Consider the following 14,294-nt stretch of genomic DNA (forward strand, 5'->3'; position numbering starts at 1 on the left):
CACCCAGAAGTAACAACTATGAAGGGTCCCTCCAGAGGGGCCCAAATACTGAGGTGAAACAGGAAGTCACTGACAACTGCTCAAATGAGAGCAAAATCACACAGAAAGATTAAACCAGCACAGCCTCAGACAGTAGATTTTTTTCTAAACATTTAGATTCTATATCTATTCACCTAGCTTGTAAAGTTTTTTGAGGGCTTTTTGAAGGAAAAGGCATAGGGGGTCACCATCACTCCTTGCAAGCAGCTTTTTTTAGCTTGCTGAACCAGCTCTCCCCAATCCACACACTGGTAAGCTCTCCAGAAAATGGCTGACACAGCCTCAGGACTTCATTTTAATCTGGTCAGAGGGTATTCCATTGGGAGATGCACGTACTTTTCTCTTCCCAAGACCTTAGCAAGCTCAGTGTGATTGCCCTAGATTAAATCTGGGTAATTTGTCATTACAGCATAAAACCTACTAGCTCTATATGACTATTTGCCACAACTTCACCTGAGCACCCTGCTATGCCAACAGCAACATGTGTTTTGGTTTGAAACATGGCAAATGGGCACATATGAGAAAAAAAGGCCCAAAAATTCTCAAAAGAGGATGCTTTGTAGTAGAGAGACCTTTGTAGAGCACATCTCCAAGTGCAGAGGCAAAGGAAAGGATGGAGTGTTGGTGAGCTGGGCCATCCTCCCTACCAACCATGCTAAAGACTCCTTGTAAAAGTTCTGCAGACTTGTCTGCCCAGGAGCAAATTTTCTCCCTCCATTCCTCCTGTTATTTAAAGAGACAAACATGTAATTTCATAAGCTGAAAGCAAGTTTAAAATACCACAACAAAGCAGCATAAATATTCATAACACTGAAAAGATTTTTGTAGAAGTCAGGCCACAGGCAAAGCAAAAGGTTTGCCTGAAACAATCCATGTACAAATCATACATTTTTTTCTATAAATGGTCCAGTACCACTTGCTTTGCAAGTATTCCTCTTGTCTCTATTTATATATTACTATACACTGAAATCCCCAACTGAAACTATCTATCCCTTTCCAAAGGGTTCCTAAAGGCTGAAGTATATTCTATGTTCTTTGAAAACCAGTAAGACAAGAATCCAGGAAAGATGTGGTGAATTATTAAGCATAGAGACTAGAATCAGGGTAGAAGACAGAAGGCTACAAAAAAACAAGGCAGGCAAACCCCAGAAAGAAACCATCTACCTATAAGTAAGATCTTAAATACGTGTTTGCATGTTTACTCTAAGACAAGGCTGCTCTCAACTTGCATCATTTCAATATACAAAGAAAGAAATTGGAGTTAAGTTCAGTAGTCAAGACCGTGAGTACTATAGGCCTGGACCCACGGAGTGTGAGCTGCAATATCCGTAGGTTCTGAGACTCTGCTTTCTCATCATTGAAGCTCTGGCACAAGTGCTTCCCGCAGGGTTAGGAGCTACATCTTGAATTCAAATCTGTTTTCTTATGGAGGTACAATCTCTCCACACTCTTTAGGAACTCAGTGCAACAAAACCTTGCATTCAGAGGCTAAAAATTCTTGGGTTTTCACCTCAATTTGACTACAGCTTACAACGTATCACCTCCATAGCCACTTACACTCTTTGTATATTAACCACACTGAGGCAAAATTACACCCATCAGTTGTCAAACTATGCTACAAAACATGGCATTAAATGTATCTAAACATATGCTGCCTCATTTGGCAGACAACAGAGGCAAGCTGAAGAAGCTCCTCTCTAGGGACTCACAGCCATGACAATCCGGGTAAGGTTCCAGAGAACCACTCCCTGACAAGCCAGCTACATTTTATAAGATGGAAAGCAGAAGTCTTGCTCCCAGGTATGCAAATGAAGATGGGAACAAACCCACAATTTACAACCCAAGCCAGAACCAAAGCACACTATCCATGGTCTGCAGGCTTACTGCCCAGGCATTTATTTCTTGAGCCATTTTGCTGTGTAGCTCACCACTGCAACTTCTCTCTTTCTTTACAAGGGGATTCCTGCTCCCTGTACCTCCTGTGTTGCCCTCCCACAGAGGGGAAAACCAGCTGCTTGGCAGGGCTCCTCAGCCTGGCAGGGCAGACCACAGTCATGGTATATAGATCCCAGCTAATTTTCATTTATGGGCCTTGAGACCCTTGGGCATTCCTGTTCTGTTGCTCTTCTGCCCTGTACAAGCCTCTGGACAGCAGTGTGCTTCCCAAGACCTGCACAGGATACTCTGTTTTCTATACTAAAATGCTGGCTGACATGCTAAGCTTCCAGAGAAACAGGCAAAGGGCCCAAATTCAATTCCAAAATATTTTCAAAGGTTGCTCACTTCGCATTCCAGCTCATGTATTTTTGGAACCGTGCCACATGGTGCTCCACCTCCAAGATAAACTTCATGCCTACAGAAAGAAATTGTGTTCTGCTTCACCAGTGCAGTCCCAGGTTCCGCTGTTGCCAAAATGATTTTTGCTTTTATATTTTCTTCAAATATATTTGTAGCTCTGTAGATTACTGTTGCATAGTTACGTAGTTCCTAGCTAACTCCAGTTCTCCTCCCTACCCTGACAGGCAGAAAGACAAAACATGTTCCCAAGGCTCCAAGCCCTGGGGGCCCAAGGTTAGACTCTCTGGGAGCCAAGGCTGAAACCAGCTCTTCGAGACACATTTTCATAAACAAAGTTTAGTTCTTATCTAAGGAGGGGGAGAAATCAGAAAAGGGTAGAACCAGGGAGGAATTACCTCATCACTTCTGCTTCTAATTGGGGATTCTTGTCAATTATACTAATTTGCTAAACTTACAAAGCTGTATACACCCTATGTGAGGGGTTGGCATTTTTCCATATCCGCCCCGGGAGACCCCCAATAAAGACCAGTCTGTATATTAACTCCTACACTAATATTGTCTCAAAAGTGTCTTGTTTTATTCCTAGCTCTTTAAGGCATCACTGCACTTGAGCAAAGCAACAGCAGCTTCCTAAGCCATGATTTTACATCCCTGGAATCTGAACTACACCTAGGACAGAAATGTCAGCTGGTGCGTATAATTTCTAAGGTGTTTAAACAAGACCTACATTTAACAATGGTTTGTAAGGAAAAGGTCTGTGCCTAGCTTTCCATTAATTCTGGATGAATCCAATTTTAATTAAAAGCAATGTCATACTGCTATGGGTGTAACTGAGCTCAGCAAGCAGGACACTGTTCCTGTAGATTGCCTGAATTAACAGGCATTGACTATAGGGCTGATTAAGCAAGAATGCTGTAAAAGTCTTGAAAGTGTTTTACATTACTTGGACCAGTGCCCATGAAAACACGGAACTACACTGAGCTCCCGTATACAGGACAGTCTAAGTTTCAGAGTGGTGACACCCAGGATATAAACTGAAATGAGAAATTTCTGTGATGAAAATGGTGCAAATTATTGTCTTTGAAACAGTCTCTTCTGATCATGGTATCCCTTTTAAATGGTTTTGCAATTGAAATAAGCTGTGCCTGTTACCACCAGTCATTATTATGTTAGGGTTGCAGTTTCGGAGACAGGCACACAACTGAGCACACCAAAGGTCATGAGACAACAGCCAAGATTTGACGTTGACAGACGTGCCCTTTTACAGGGGATTCAAAATTCCCACAGTTGAACACCTGATTGGTCAAGATCTCACTGGCCAATGATACCTCTGCATTCAGGACTGAATGGGATTGGCTGGGGTCCCCAGCTTGAGTTCCAGTCCAATCTATCATTGCCTTACCCAGGGGCTTGTTTACCTCTATAACAAACTAGGCTAGCCAAATTGGGTTTCTGTTATGGCCTAATTTATCTGTTCAGCTTTGAACCAGCTGTAGCTGTGACAAGTCACATTACTCACATGATGTTCTAGGTCCTCTCCTGCCCAGTGGCATCACACAGAAGCAACACCGGTGTTACCCAGTGTCAGAGCTCATACAGCTCAGACTAAACCACAGAGCCCTTCTTGCCAGTTTCATGGTGAAGGACATGTTCAAATGGATCTGTTCCAAGATGCTTTCACATCTACTGGGTTAACTACTTCCATGAGCCCTGTAGTTCAGGAGGTGCTACCCAGGCACCGGTGAAGGCTCTTGAGGGTTTTGGCTAAATGTCCAAATCAAAACAATCAGCACTGTCACCATCAAGGCATCCACAGCACCTTCTTGTCCTGCCATCTCCTCCCTGTCCTGTGTCCCCACCCTTCAGCGCTCACTTTGTGTAGTTGAACTCAATTACTCCCCAGCACTCCCCCACCGATGGCAAGCAGGGAAAATGCTGACTTCAGCAGGAACATGCTTTAAAGCAGCTTATGATGAAATCCGACTGCTTTCCACCAGATTCTTCCGTTTCCTCTGCAGTTTTATTTTCAAGCTTGTTTCTGCTCCATTTCAGCCATGCTTCCTACTAACTGACTGTGTTTTCACACTTCAAGTGAAAAAAAGTAATCAAATGTGAACACATATTGCATTGAGCAAAGTAAGGCATTCCAGAGCAAGGTAGATTGGAAATCTGTTTAAATGAGATTTGAATAATGATTTTTTTAAATACCACATTTCAATTTACTGAAATTTAATGCTGATTTTGCATTTTATTTATCTTACTGAAAAAAGTTGCATTTTCACCAGTTACTAAACATTACATTGCAGTGACTCAAGGCCAGGTTAGATGGGGCTTGGAACAACTTGGTCTAGTGGAAGGTGGAGTTAAAGGGCCCTTTCAACGCAAACCATTCCATAATATAACCATTCCACCAAACTGAACCTTCTTGCTGTCTGTGAGGAACCAGTATTTAAGTTATTGTATAGCTAAACAAAGAATTATTTAGACCTCAGTTTTAATATTTCCTAATGCAATTTTGATTGATATTTTTAAGTTCATTTGTGTGGAGTGCTACTGGGACAGAAGAAAAATATTGAAATCAAATGCACAAGAAAATACTTGTAGAGTAACTTTTATTTAAACTTTGCGTTCACTCAAATATAAAAATTGTACAACCTAAACCCAACATAGTAACGTATTCACTGGTGAAGGTGATCTCTTGGCATGAACAATGTAATATATATATATATAAATATATATATATATATATACACACATACACACACAAAAAAATATGTGCAGTCTGGGTAAACCAAACTTAAAAATCATCACAGACACATGCAAAGTTCAGGAAGAACAAATAGTTCTGCTCCTCAGCAGCTAAGAAGACACAAATGCTTCTTCACAGCCTTTCACTGTGCCGTACATGTTTATACATCTAAATCACTTCTAGTGTCTTTGCAGCTTTTCTTCTTCACTCAAACTTGAAAAAAATAATTTTGGCCATCAGAAAGTAGTATACTTCCAGGCAAAAGCTGATCAAACACTTCAACAGCTCCAATTTCAAGTTATCCACCATTGTGGACATGGGAGAGCCCATAAGTTTTATCACAGCATATATATATTGTTCAATATGAAATACTGATGGCTAATAAGAATATTGAAAAACATAGAAGACAGACATACGTCTCAGGATGCAGTTTCACTATCTTAATGTGCTCTAACTGCAGGCTGCTTGCAAAGGGGCATTCACAGCACTGACACCAATTTTAACACAACATTTTATGAAAAACAAATTACTAAAATAAGATTTTTATTACATGCTTTTTGTTCCTTCTTCTTCATTAATAAAATAATCCTCTTATGCATGTAGTACTGCTCCTTGAGCTTCTCAGAACAAGCTCTTTCCTTTTTGGCCCAACCTGTGTTATTGAAGGACAACCTCAAGTATCAGTGCCATTACTTCAGACTCATTGTAACTGCCACAAAGCTGTCCCTTCCATAGTTTCCAGTCTGTGGATTTGCTTCCAAACAGAAAACATCTTTATGTATGTCAGGCTGAATTGCATGTCCCTCCTGAGGCAGCTGGCCAGGACAGGCAACTTCACTTAGCACAGTTAAAAACAGCAATGGATACAGGACAGACAATTCAGCACCAATTCAGGAGGTAATTTCATTATTCATTTAGAACAATTGTGAGTTTCTGCCAAAAGAGATGCTCCTGTCCTCCCTCCCTACACCAGACAGAACTTCCTACCTCTCCTTCTCTTGCACCAGGCTGATGATTATGTTGTAACATGGCAAATCAGATCTCTTTACTCTCTCCCTCATGTGTTTTTTCCAGGGCTTACCTTCCACTTGGATGAGTGAACTGACTGATGAAAAGGCTCCTTGTGTGCCATCTTTTTTTTCTAAATCTGTCAAGTATTTCAATTTGAGGTTGGATTGTAAGAAACCATATGTCTAGGCAGCGATAGCTCTTCAGCTGCATCAGGGAGCAGATAATGTACATGCTCAGGACACTGCCAGATGATATGCAGGCACCTGTACTTAGCTTCAGGGTATGATAAATCTAATCCCTCTAGATAGAGTCTATACAGAACACAGGACACAACTCTAATTTTGCTAATTTGAGTTGCCTTGTTGTAGGGTATTATTTCAGGATATATAGAGGAACTAGAGTTTCACCTCACAGCCTCTGAAAGAAAACCCAGACCCTTAAGCTCTCTCCTTTGCTCTGTCCCCTCGCAGCCAAGACCCAAACCCTGCCTTGGGGTCTGGCATGCTTGACTGCAACATGAGCAGGTGTAATGCAGACTTTTTGCCAGGCTAGCTTTCTGCTGGCTTAGTGAGCTGAAAGAGCCTATCAGACAGTCACATAAACATTAGAACCAACTCATGTAATGATGACCAGACATGTAGTGACCTCTGGAACTGCCTCCAAATCCCGCAGTCTAAGTTGAGGATCACATACAAAAGGGTAGGGAAACATATTCACAAACTCACTAGTCTTCATGGGGCTCTGTAGATACAAGTAACTAGGGCTACAAATGAATACCTGAGTACACATCAGCATGGACATTCATGCTGTAAGTTTCTGAAATGGATAGAAGCCTTTTGATAAACCAGGTAATAATGTCTTATTTCACAGAGGGCAGAAACACCCCTTGAAGTGCTCAGTGCCAGGTTGGATGGGGCTTTGAGCAACCTGGTCTAGTGGAAGGTGTCCCTGCCCATGGCACAGGGGCTGAAATGAGATATTTGAGGTCACTTTCAACCTAAAGCAGTCTGTGATTCTGTGATACAGCAATGGACCACATTTTCTTTCAGCCACTGTAAGCATCCTCCCTTACAAATTATAGGGGCAGTCTGCAAACACCTGCATAAATACAATAGAGACATAGGACAGAAAACACCAGCTACTTAAGCCAAACATCACTCATAAGAACGGCTTGTGTTTGAAGTCAGTTATAAAACTGCATACAAAGCAAATACCTAAAATACCATTAGAAGGCAAGTGATGTTTTCCATAGAATTAGGAATGCTTTTCTGCAAGCAGCTGGAAGCCAACGGCAGGTGGCACTCTGTATCAAACATGCCTTCCCAAATTCTGTCAGATAGCCCTAAGGAGGAAACTGACCTACTCACCAGGCTCCATGTTCACCCAAACCCAATTTGCTCTCTACAGATTTCCAGTGGATGTTCTTGGTTCCGGCTGCTTGTGAGTTAAGCTCTTCCTGCAAAGGCTCTGGTCATTACTGCCCAAGATCTGCAAAAGTACAGCAGGCACATCCTCCTATACATTTAAGATCCAAGCCCTTGCCTTCCTAAAATGCTAACAGAACTTCCCTTTTTCTCCATCCTTCTTTCCCTCCCTTTCCTCATTCATCCCCACATCAATTCCTGTTAAAATCTGAGTGATCAAAATTAGAAACCAAAGCTATCTACTGTGTGAACTGAACTGGGCAAACAACTTATACCAAAAAAAGAGCAGTTTTTAGAAAGGTAAGCTGAATCTGTATAGCTTTTGCTTTCAATATCTACCAGGTAAAAGCAGTAACTTCTTTTTTCCCCCTACACAAACTCCTCCACAATGAAGTCCATTGGTTAGATCAACTCAGAGTTTGGTTTTCATTAAGAAGTAACAGTGCAAGTTAAGGTGGTTCCTATTATGTGAAATTCAGTTTGGTACATTTGGGACATAGCAAACATTCACAAGCTTAAGACAGTTTCACATCACATATCTTACGATGGAAATCCATGATCCCAAGGGCAATTGCCAACTAGGACAGGCAGTTATTGTAAACAGACCCCCTGAAGATTTTACTTCTTTCAAAACTAACTGAAAATCTCAATACAATTGATTTAGTTATAATACTCTAGTCCTGAATAAAGGTGGACCATCACATGGGTTTCAGTTTATCCCCTCCATGTTTAGAAAGACTTGGTTACAGCAGATCAATTCCTGATTTCATTCCCTAGAAATCAGCATGAGACGATGATGCACCATACCAAAGCAACAGTGAAGGAAAAAGCTGACTACACCAAAGTCTAAAACTAGTTCCTCAATTAAGAATTAAGAGGAAGTTTCTCAGAAGCCTGCTCACGGCCTCTTTCGCAGGTAGGGACAGCACAGCAGGAATATGGCAAGGTTTCTATTTATGGGACCTGGATGCAATTGCAGAACCAAGGAGGCTGGAAGAAATTTCTGGAGGAGCGATTACTCTCTAAGCAAGAGTAATTTCAAAGCTGGATCCAGGTGTTCAGGGCCTTACAGATTTGAAAATCTCTTAAGGATGTCAATTCTAGCATTACATACCATTCTCATTGCAAAAGTAGTTTCCTTTTATCCAACGGGAATTTCCTTTGCTGCAAGCAGTATAATCAATGAGATTTTTAACCTGAAAATATCACAGGCCAGAATAAAAAGAAAAAATGAAAATTAACACATCAGAAGAATTTAAAAATTCTCTTTCTAAAACTGTTTTATAATGAATAAGGAATCAACTCAGATACTTCACATTAAAGGCATAGTTGGAGAAGAAATTAATTTCCTGGTAAATTTTTCAGGGCAGATGTTAATATATCAAAATAAGAGGCTTAATATTAAATTGATTGCCAACTCTGAAAACTGTTCAATATTTTCCAGAAAAAGAACATGTGAAGAACTGTGCAAGATCTGAGCAGTGCATCATCAGTCTGATTCAGTTCAAGAGCAAATGTCTAGGATACGGCAAAAGAAGAGCACCTGACAATAATTCCCCTTTGCTTGTACATCCATCTGTACTTCAGGCAGCGTCTATCTCTCCTGAGTCCTGTAGAAACTTCTTCCCCAGTGCACTGAAACGCTGCTGTTCCTTGTGAACACAGAAGTTATTTATTCTCACACTTTGCACTCCAGAAAAACAGTAAGGCAGCCTCACCCATGAAATCACCATGAAATATTGTGACTCCTTCCTTGAGTCACAAAAATTATCAAGAGCTTGAACTGTTATATACAGAATACTCTTTCACCCCACTGTTACAAAAATTCCCCAAAATATGCAATATAAAATAACACACCCTGAAGATTTTCTCAAAAACTAACTCTTTCTGACATACCATTTGAACAGCTCTGAGCAGTCACAACTCCCATTGCCTGCACATGCTGTCCAGAGAAGGAACTTTCCAATGCCCTTGGCAAACAGCAAGGATAAGAACACCAGCCTCAACCCTAAAAAAGTCTGACAAAACCTTCTCTAGAGACAGGCTGGCTTGCCAACACTTACCTGGAAAGAAATTATCAAATACTTTTACTTGGTGTAGTATTTCCTTTCCATAACATTACTTGCACATTTCTCCCATACTAACCTTTAAGCAGAATTTAAGCTGATGCGGGCATCTCAGACATAAAATGAAAGCCCTAGTTACTTCTGTGTTGATTTTATTCACTCCAACATTACTCTTTTTTCCTCCCTTTCCAAGCTTCATTGCCATATCCTTTTGGAAAATGGCAACTGCATTACACACCCCATGTCCAGTATTGCAATGTTATAGTTGAGGTATCTAAAAAAACCCTCAGAAAATATTTTAAATGTTCTGAAGAAGGGTAATCGTATCATAAGATGTAAGAAAGACAGCATTAGTCAGGTGAGTTGTGGTACAATCAGGTGCCAAACCCAATTGTAAAGAGTATCCTATTTGTTTAAGCCACCATGAGGGAACCAAAGTGTGGGTACTCTTTTGAGCCTCGTCCACAGCAATCTCAGCAAATGAGCTTTAGCTGACTAGTGGAGAGGTCTGAAAGTACCCACAGAGCACAGGACATTTAGTTATCTGTGAAACCTCAGTAATTCAATTACTCTGGATCATAATAACACTTTAAAAATAAAATGATAGTAACTCACCTTACCACTGAACATTTCCTCAGCACCTCAAGAGTCAGATTCAGTCTTGGGCACAGCCGTGCCCTGCTCAGGAGCAAGGTGTCCCCAAGGAGACACAAGGTTCTTGAGACCATATGCTAACACAAGCGACCACAAGGGGTTAGCTCAGTAATACCAGCAGACTGCACCACTCCACTCCCTACTCTTTCAAACTCCAAATATCTCAAGGATTTGCAGATTATAACTTTTATTTAATGAACGGGAAATAATGACATGCTCCTGTGACTAGATGCCCTTCTGCAGGTCAGGAGCCAGATATTAAACACAACTCAAAAGCACTCAAGCACACAACTCAAAGTTCACTTGAGTAGTTAATGAGTTTAAGTTAATGAAGTCTGTCTTTACAATTCAGTAAAGATATGTTTAGCAAGGTGCTAAATCAGCCTAAAACTGCAAGAAATTAATTCTGACAATAAATATGAAAACACAACAAAGTACAGATGACAAACCGCAAATAAATAGTACCTCTACAATGAAGCCATATCCAGTTTCCATGAATCCAAAACCACCTGCTTTTCTAACTCCTGTGGAGCAATCCGAAAACAAGGCTATTGCAACTGGTTGGTATTTTAATGTCATATTATTTCCATAGTAGAGGCAGCTGGAACGACAACAGCGTAACAAAGTGCCACCATTCCAGCTAATGGTCAGACAAAGAGGGTATATTAGGTCTTGCTGTCACAGACGTTTTAATACTCCAACCACAAGCTGAAAACACCAGACACAAGGCGAGGTTGTTTGTCCTGAGCTGTAGGAGCTGTATTTGACTTTACTAGGTATTTCTACTATAATATTTTGTTGAGAAGTTGTACTGATTTTCCCAATGAAAATTGATCAGAGGGGCCATTTTAGTCTGCCAGGCTGCATATACATACTCCACCATTTGAAAGGATTTCTCTTGTGCATAGAGCTCTAGAGCTAAGCTTACAAAGCCCCATGAACAGTGTTCTGATGAAGTGTTAACTGCAGAATAAATCAGCTTAAATCCAGGGAATTGTTCCAACAGATTAAACATTCAATGCCAAAGAGAAACAAGGAGGTGCTGCTCCCACTTTAGAAATATCTCACTTTGTTTTGAGCCTGCAAACCACTATTTCCATTTGGTGGTCTTAGTTTTTTTATCAAAAGAGACAGTGAATAATGGGTTCACATACATGCCATGCTGCTAAGACTGTACTTCCATCATACCCTCTTCAGACATGTTTTTGAAACTGAAGAGCTTTGATGTATTTATCATTCTTTACAAGGAATTCATTGCACACCTCTGATCATCCACATCAGCCTTTTCAGAATCTCTCCCAGTTTCACTGGGTCTTTGAGAGCGATGGAACTAGAACTCATGCAGCACTCACAACGTAGCTGCACAGTGAGCTTACACACCACTGTTTCCTAGTTTGATCACTATTATTTTTCCACAAGCATCTAACCTTCAATTTGCTTTTCTAAACAATGAGGTAATATTTTCATAAAGCTGCCTATTATAAACCCCAGTTCTGCCTGACTGGAAAGGCAATTCAGAGCTCATCACTGTACACATACAGTAGGGGCTGTTGTCCAGCTGCATTACCTCACTGCTGAATTTAAAATGCTACTTTATCACTTAGTGCCACAGGATTTTTTTCATGTTTCCTCAGAGATAACTATGATAATGTATGTTTATTGATACAAATAAATGTCACCTGTCTTCAGTTTCTTTTTCTAACTTTGACTTCTCTGTGCTTTTGGCTTCCACATCGTTCTCTGGCAATGGTTAATATTGTGAAGACACTGTATAAAATAGATCTTCCATCTGTCTGATTCATAGCTATATTTTTATTGGATGTCCCAAGAGTCCTCATGGTCTCAGAAATGCCAGTTATTCTTCACTCACCTCCTGCACCAGTCACCCTTTCATAAAGCTTTATTACTTTCCTTTGTCCTCCCAGTGGCTTCCTTCCAAGGAGCAAAGTCCTAAACCGTTTAATGTCTCCTTCTCTCTTCTAATTCCATGCCTTTGCTCTCTCATCACCTCTCTCTCTCTTTTCTAGTTCTCTTATACACAAGAGTTTGCCAGATTATGCTGATAATGAGCTCCAGTGTTGATTATTCATAGGATTTTACTGCTTCATAGAACTTCCTCAGGGAGATCTATCAGAGTTTCTCTTTGGAAGTGTGCCTTAATGCTGCCACAAACCTTCATAAAAGTTTATGCAACCTTTGACATAATGCCCTGCTTCCCCCACCACTCCCAGAGTTGGGAATTTAATTTAAAATATTTTATTATATAATTTTAAATCTAATGCTCATATAGTTCTCTCTTGACCTCAAGTTGACTACAACTTTTTTTTTTTTTTAATTAGCCCTTTTATGTACATTTGCTCCATTTGTGTATGAGCTACCCTAGGAGCTGCAAAGACAAAAAGAATCCATCCACTGCAGAGAAATCCTACCCTCCTCTCCTTGTCCAAGAGCTTTTATGAAACGAAGGGTGCAGAGGGAATCATCACAGGCTCAGGTATTTATTTCTTTTCAAAACAATGGCTTGATCTGGTTTAGTTGAGTAAGTTTATCACGATCTCTTTCTAGGCTGTACTCTTGGTCTTCTTGGACCCTTCAGGCAATGCTTCCTATGTCAATATTACTCAATACAGTGAAGTAAGAGATCAGTTTCTTTGATCTATCTGAACTTCCTGTTTAGCACAGGAACACAAATTTTTTTTTCCACAATTCCTTCACCAAACCACACACTGGGATTAAGTAGTCTTGTTTCTCTTGAGATCTTTTGAATCAGTGTGAAATAACTTTGCATTTAACGAAGGGACCAACAATTTCCACTGCAGCCCAATACAGTGGCACATGATACACTCCTGTTAAATATTCACCTCAGTTAGAGATTAAATGTTTTGATTTTCCTCCAAATGAAGACGCAATCAGGGGAGAAACCAAGACAGAGGTAAAAGCTCCAAGGCTACTTCTCCTGCAATGCCTCTGCAGACAGTTTGGAGGAAAATAGAACCCTCACCATCACTGATTAAAAGCTGTTTTCTACCTTCTACTATGCAATCAGCAGTAATAAAAGTCATGGCTCTTCATCTAGCCACTGCATTAGAGAGACAGCACAGCACCACTCAACTAAGCTTCTTACTAGATTGGGGTGACTGTGTTAATGCAGGTACTCAGAGGAAGAAGCAGTAGCTGGCATTGTTAAGATGTGATTGTTCATCTCTTCAAAATTAGGAGTATACAGGCATGCCAGTAAAATAAGGATGGAACTTTCTCATAGCTGCTCAGAAACCACTGCAGGCCTTGTCTGTTTGGCCAGACAAGAGAAAGAAATCCCCCTCCTACTGCAACTGCACCCAGGAGTTCACAGGCACCAGAAGGCACCAAGAGGAAGGCACCTCCATTCCCCACAACCTGGCTTTCCCTGTACCTCTGATACACACAGATTATTGAACCCTGCTGCAGGGAAGCAGAGACCAAGGGCATGGAACAAGTCCCTTGATGAATGGAAAGGTAAGTTCCAGTCTTGAAAGCTGAGGTCCCAGACCCTGGAATCACTGCTGCTCAGAAACCTTGGTGTTTCCTTAAAAACACAAAAGAAAATTTGAGTCTAGTGATTAAGGATAGGATACAAATACTTCAGACTTCACTAAATGAAATGTTTAAAGATCAGGATTTAAACTCTGTGAGCTTTTCCTTACTGAATGTTTTGACAATACAAAGACTGTATTTGTTTAAGTCATTTTTAGGCCAACAAGGTGATTGATGATGGCTTCTGCATAAGCAGCTCATTTTAACAGGGAGACAGGATAAAAATAGCAGCATAAGTACCATGTTTACAATCAACCCATAGCCCAGAACAGTTGAAGACTAGAGATCTGAGAAAACATTAATATATCACATCAGTGAATAAAACTATTGGAAAGCAAGATATCAGCATTACAACACTTCTCAGTTCAGATAAGTAATGCTGAGATAACAAATTAAGCTTTCTGGTGCAATGTGTTTTAAGCCATTTCAATTTTTTTCCCCAAGAACTACTATCTACCAATGAGAGAAAGCAGAGAGATT

At 40.5% G+C, this 14,294-nt stretch overlaps 1 protein-coding gene across 4 annotated transcripts in view; it reads right to left on the reverse strand.

Moving 5' to 3' along the window:
- The window catches only part of NDRG3 (NDRG family member 3), a 59,630-nt gene that overhangs the window by 36,059 nt on the left and 9,277 nt on the right, over nt 1-14,294 (reverse strand). Inside the window, exon 1 of one of the 4 annotated variants that reach the window (XM_038159101.1) lies at nt 8,636-8,684. The exons of the other annotated variants lie outside the window; for them this stretch is intronic. The gene's annotated coding sequence lies outside the window, so the exon portion shown is untranslated. Of the gene's footprint in view, nt 1-8,635; nt 8,685-14,294 lie in introns of those variants that run through there. 4 annotated transcript variants of the gene reach the window in all.

This window comes from Motacilla alba, chromosome 20 (genome assembly GCF_015832195.1).
Source record: "Motacilla alba alba isolate MOTALB_02 chromosome 20, Motacilla_alba_V1.0_pri, whole genome shotgun sequence".
Classification (NCBI taxonomy): domain Eukaryota; kingdom Metazoa; phylum Chordata; class Aves; order Passeriformes; family Motacillidae; genus Motacilla; species Motacilla alba.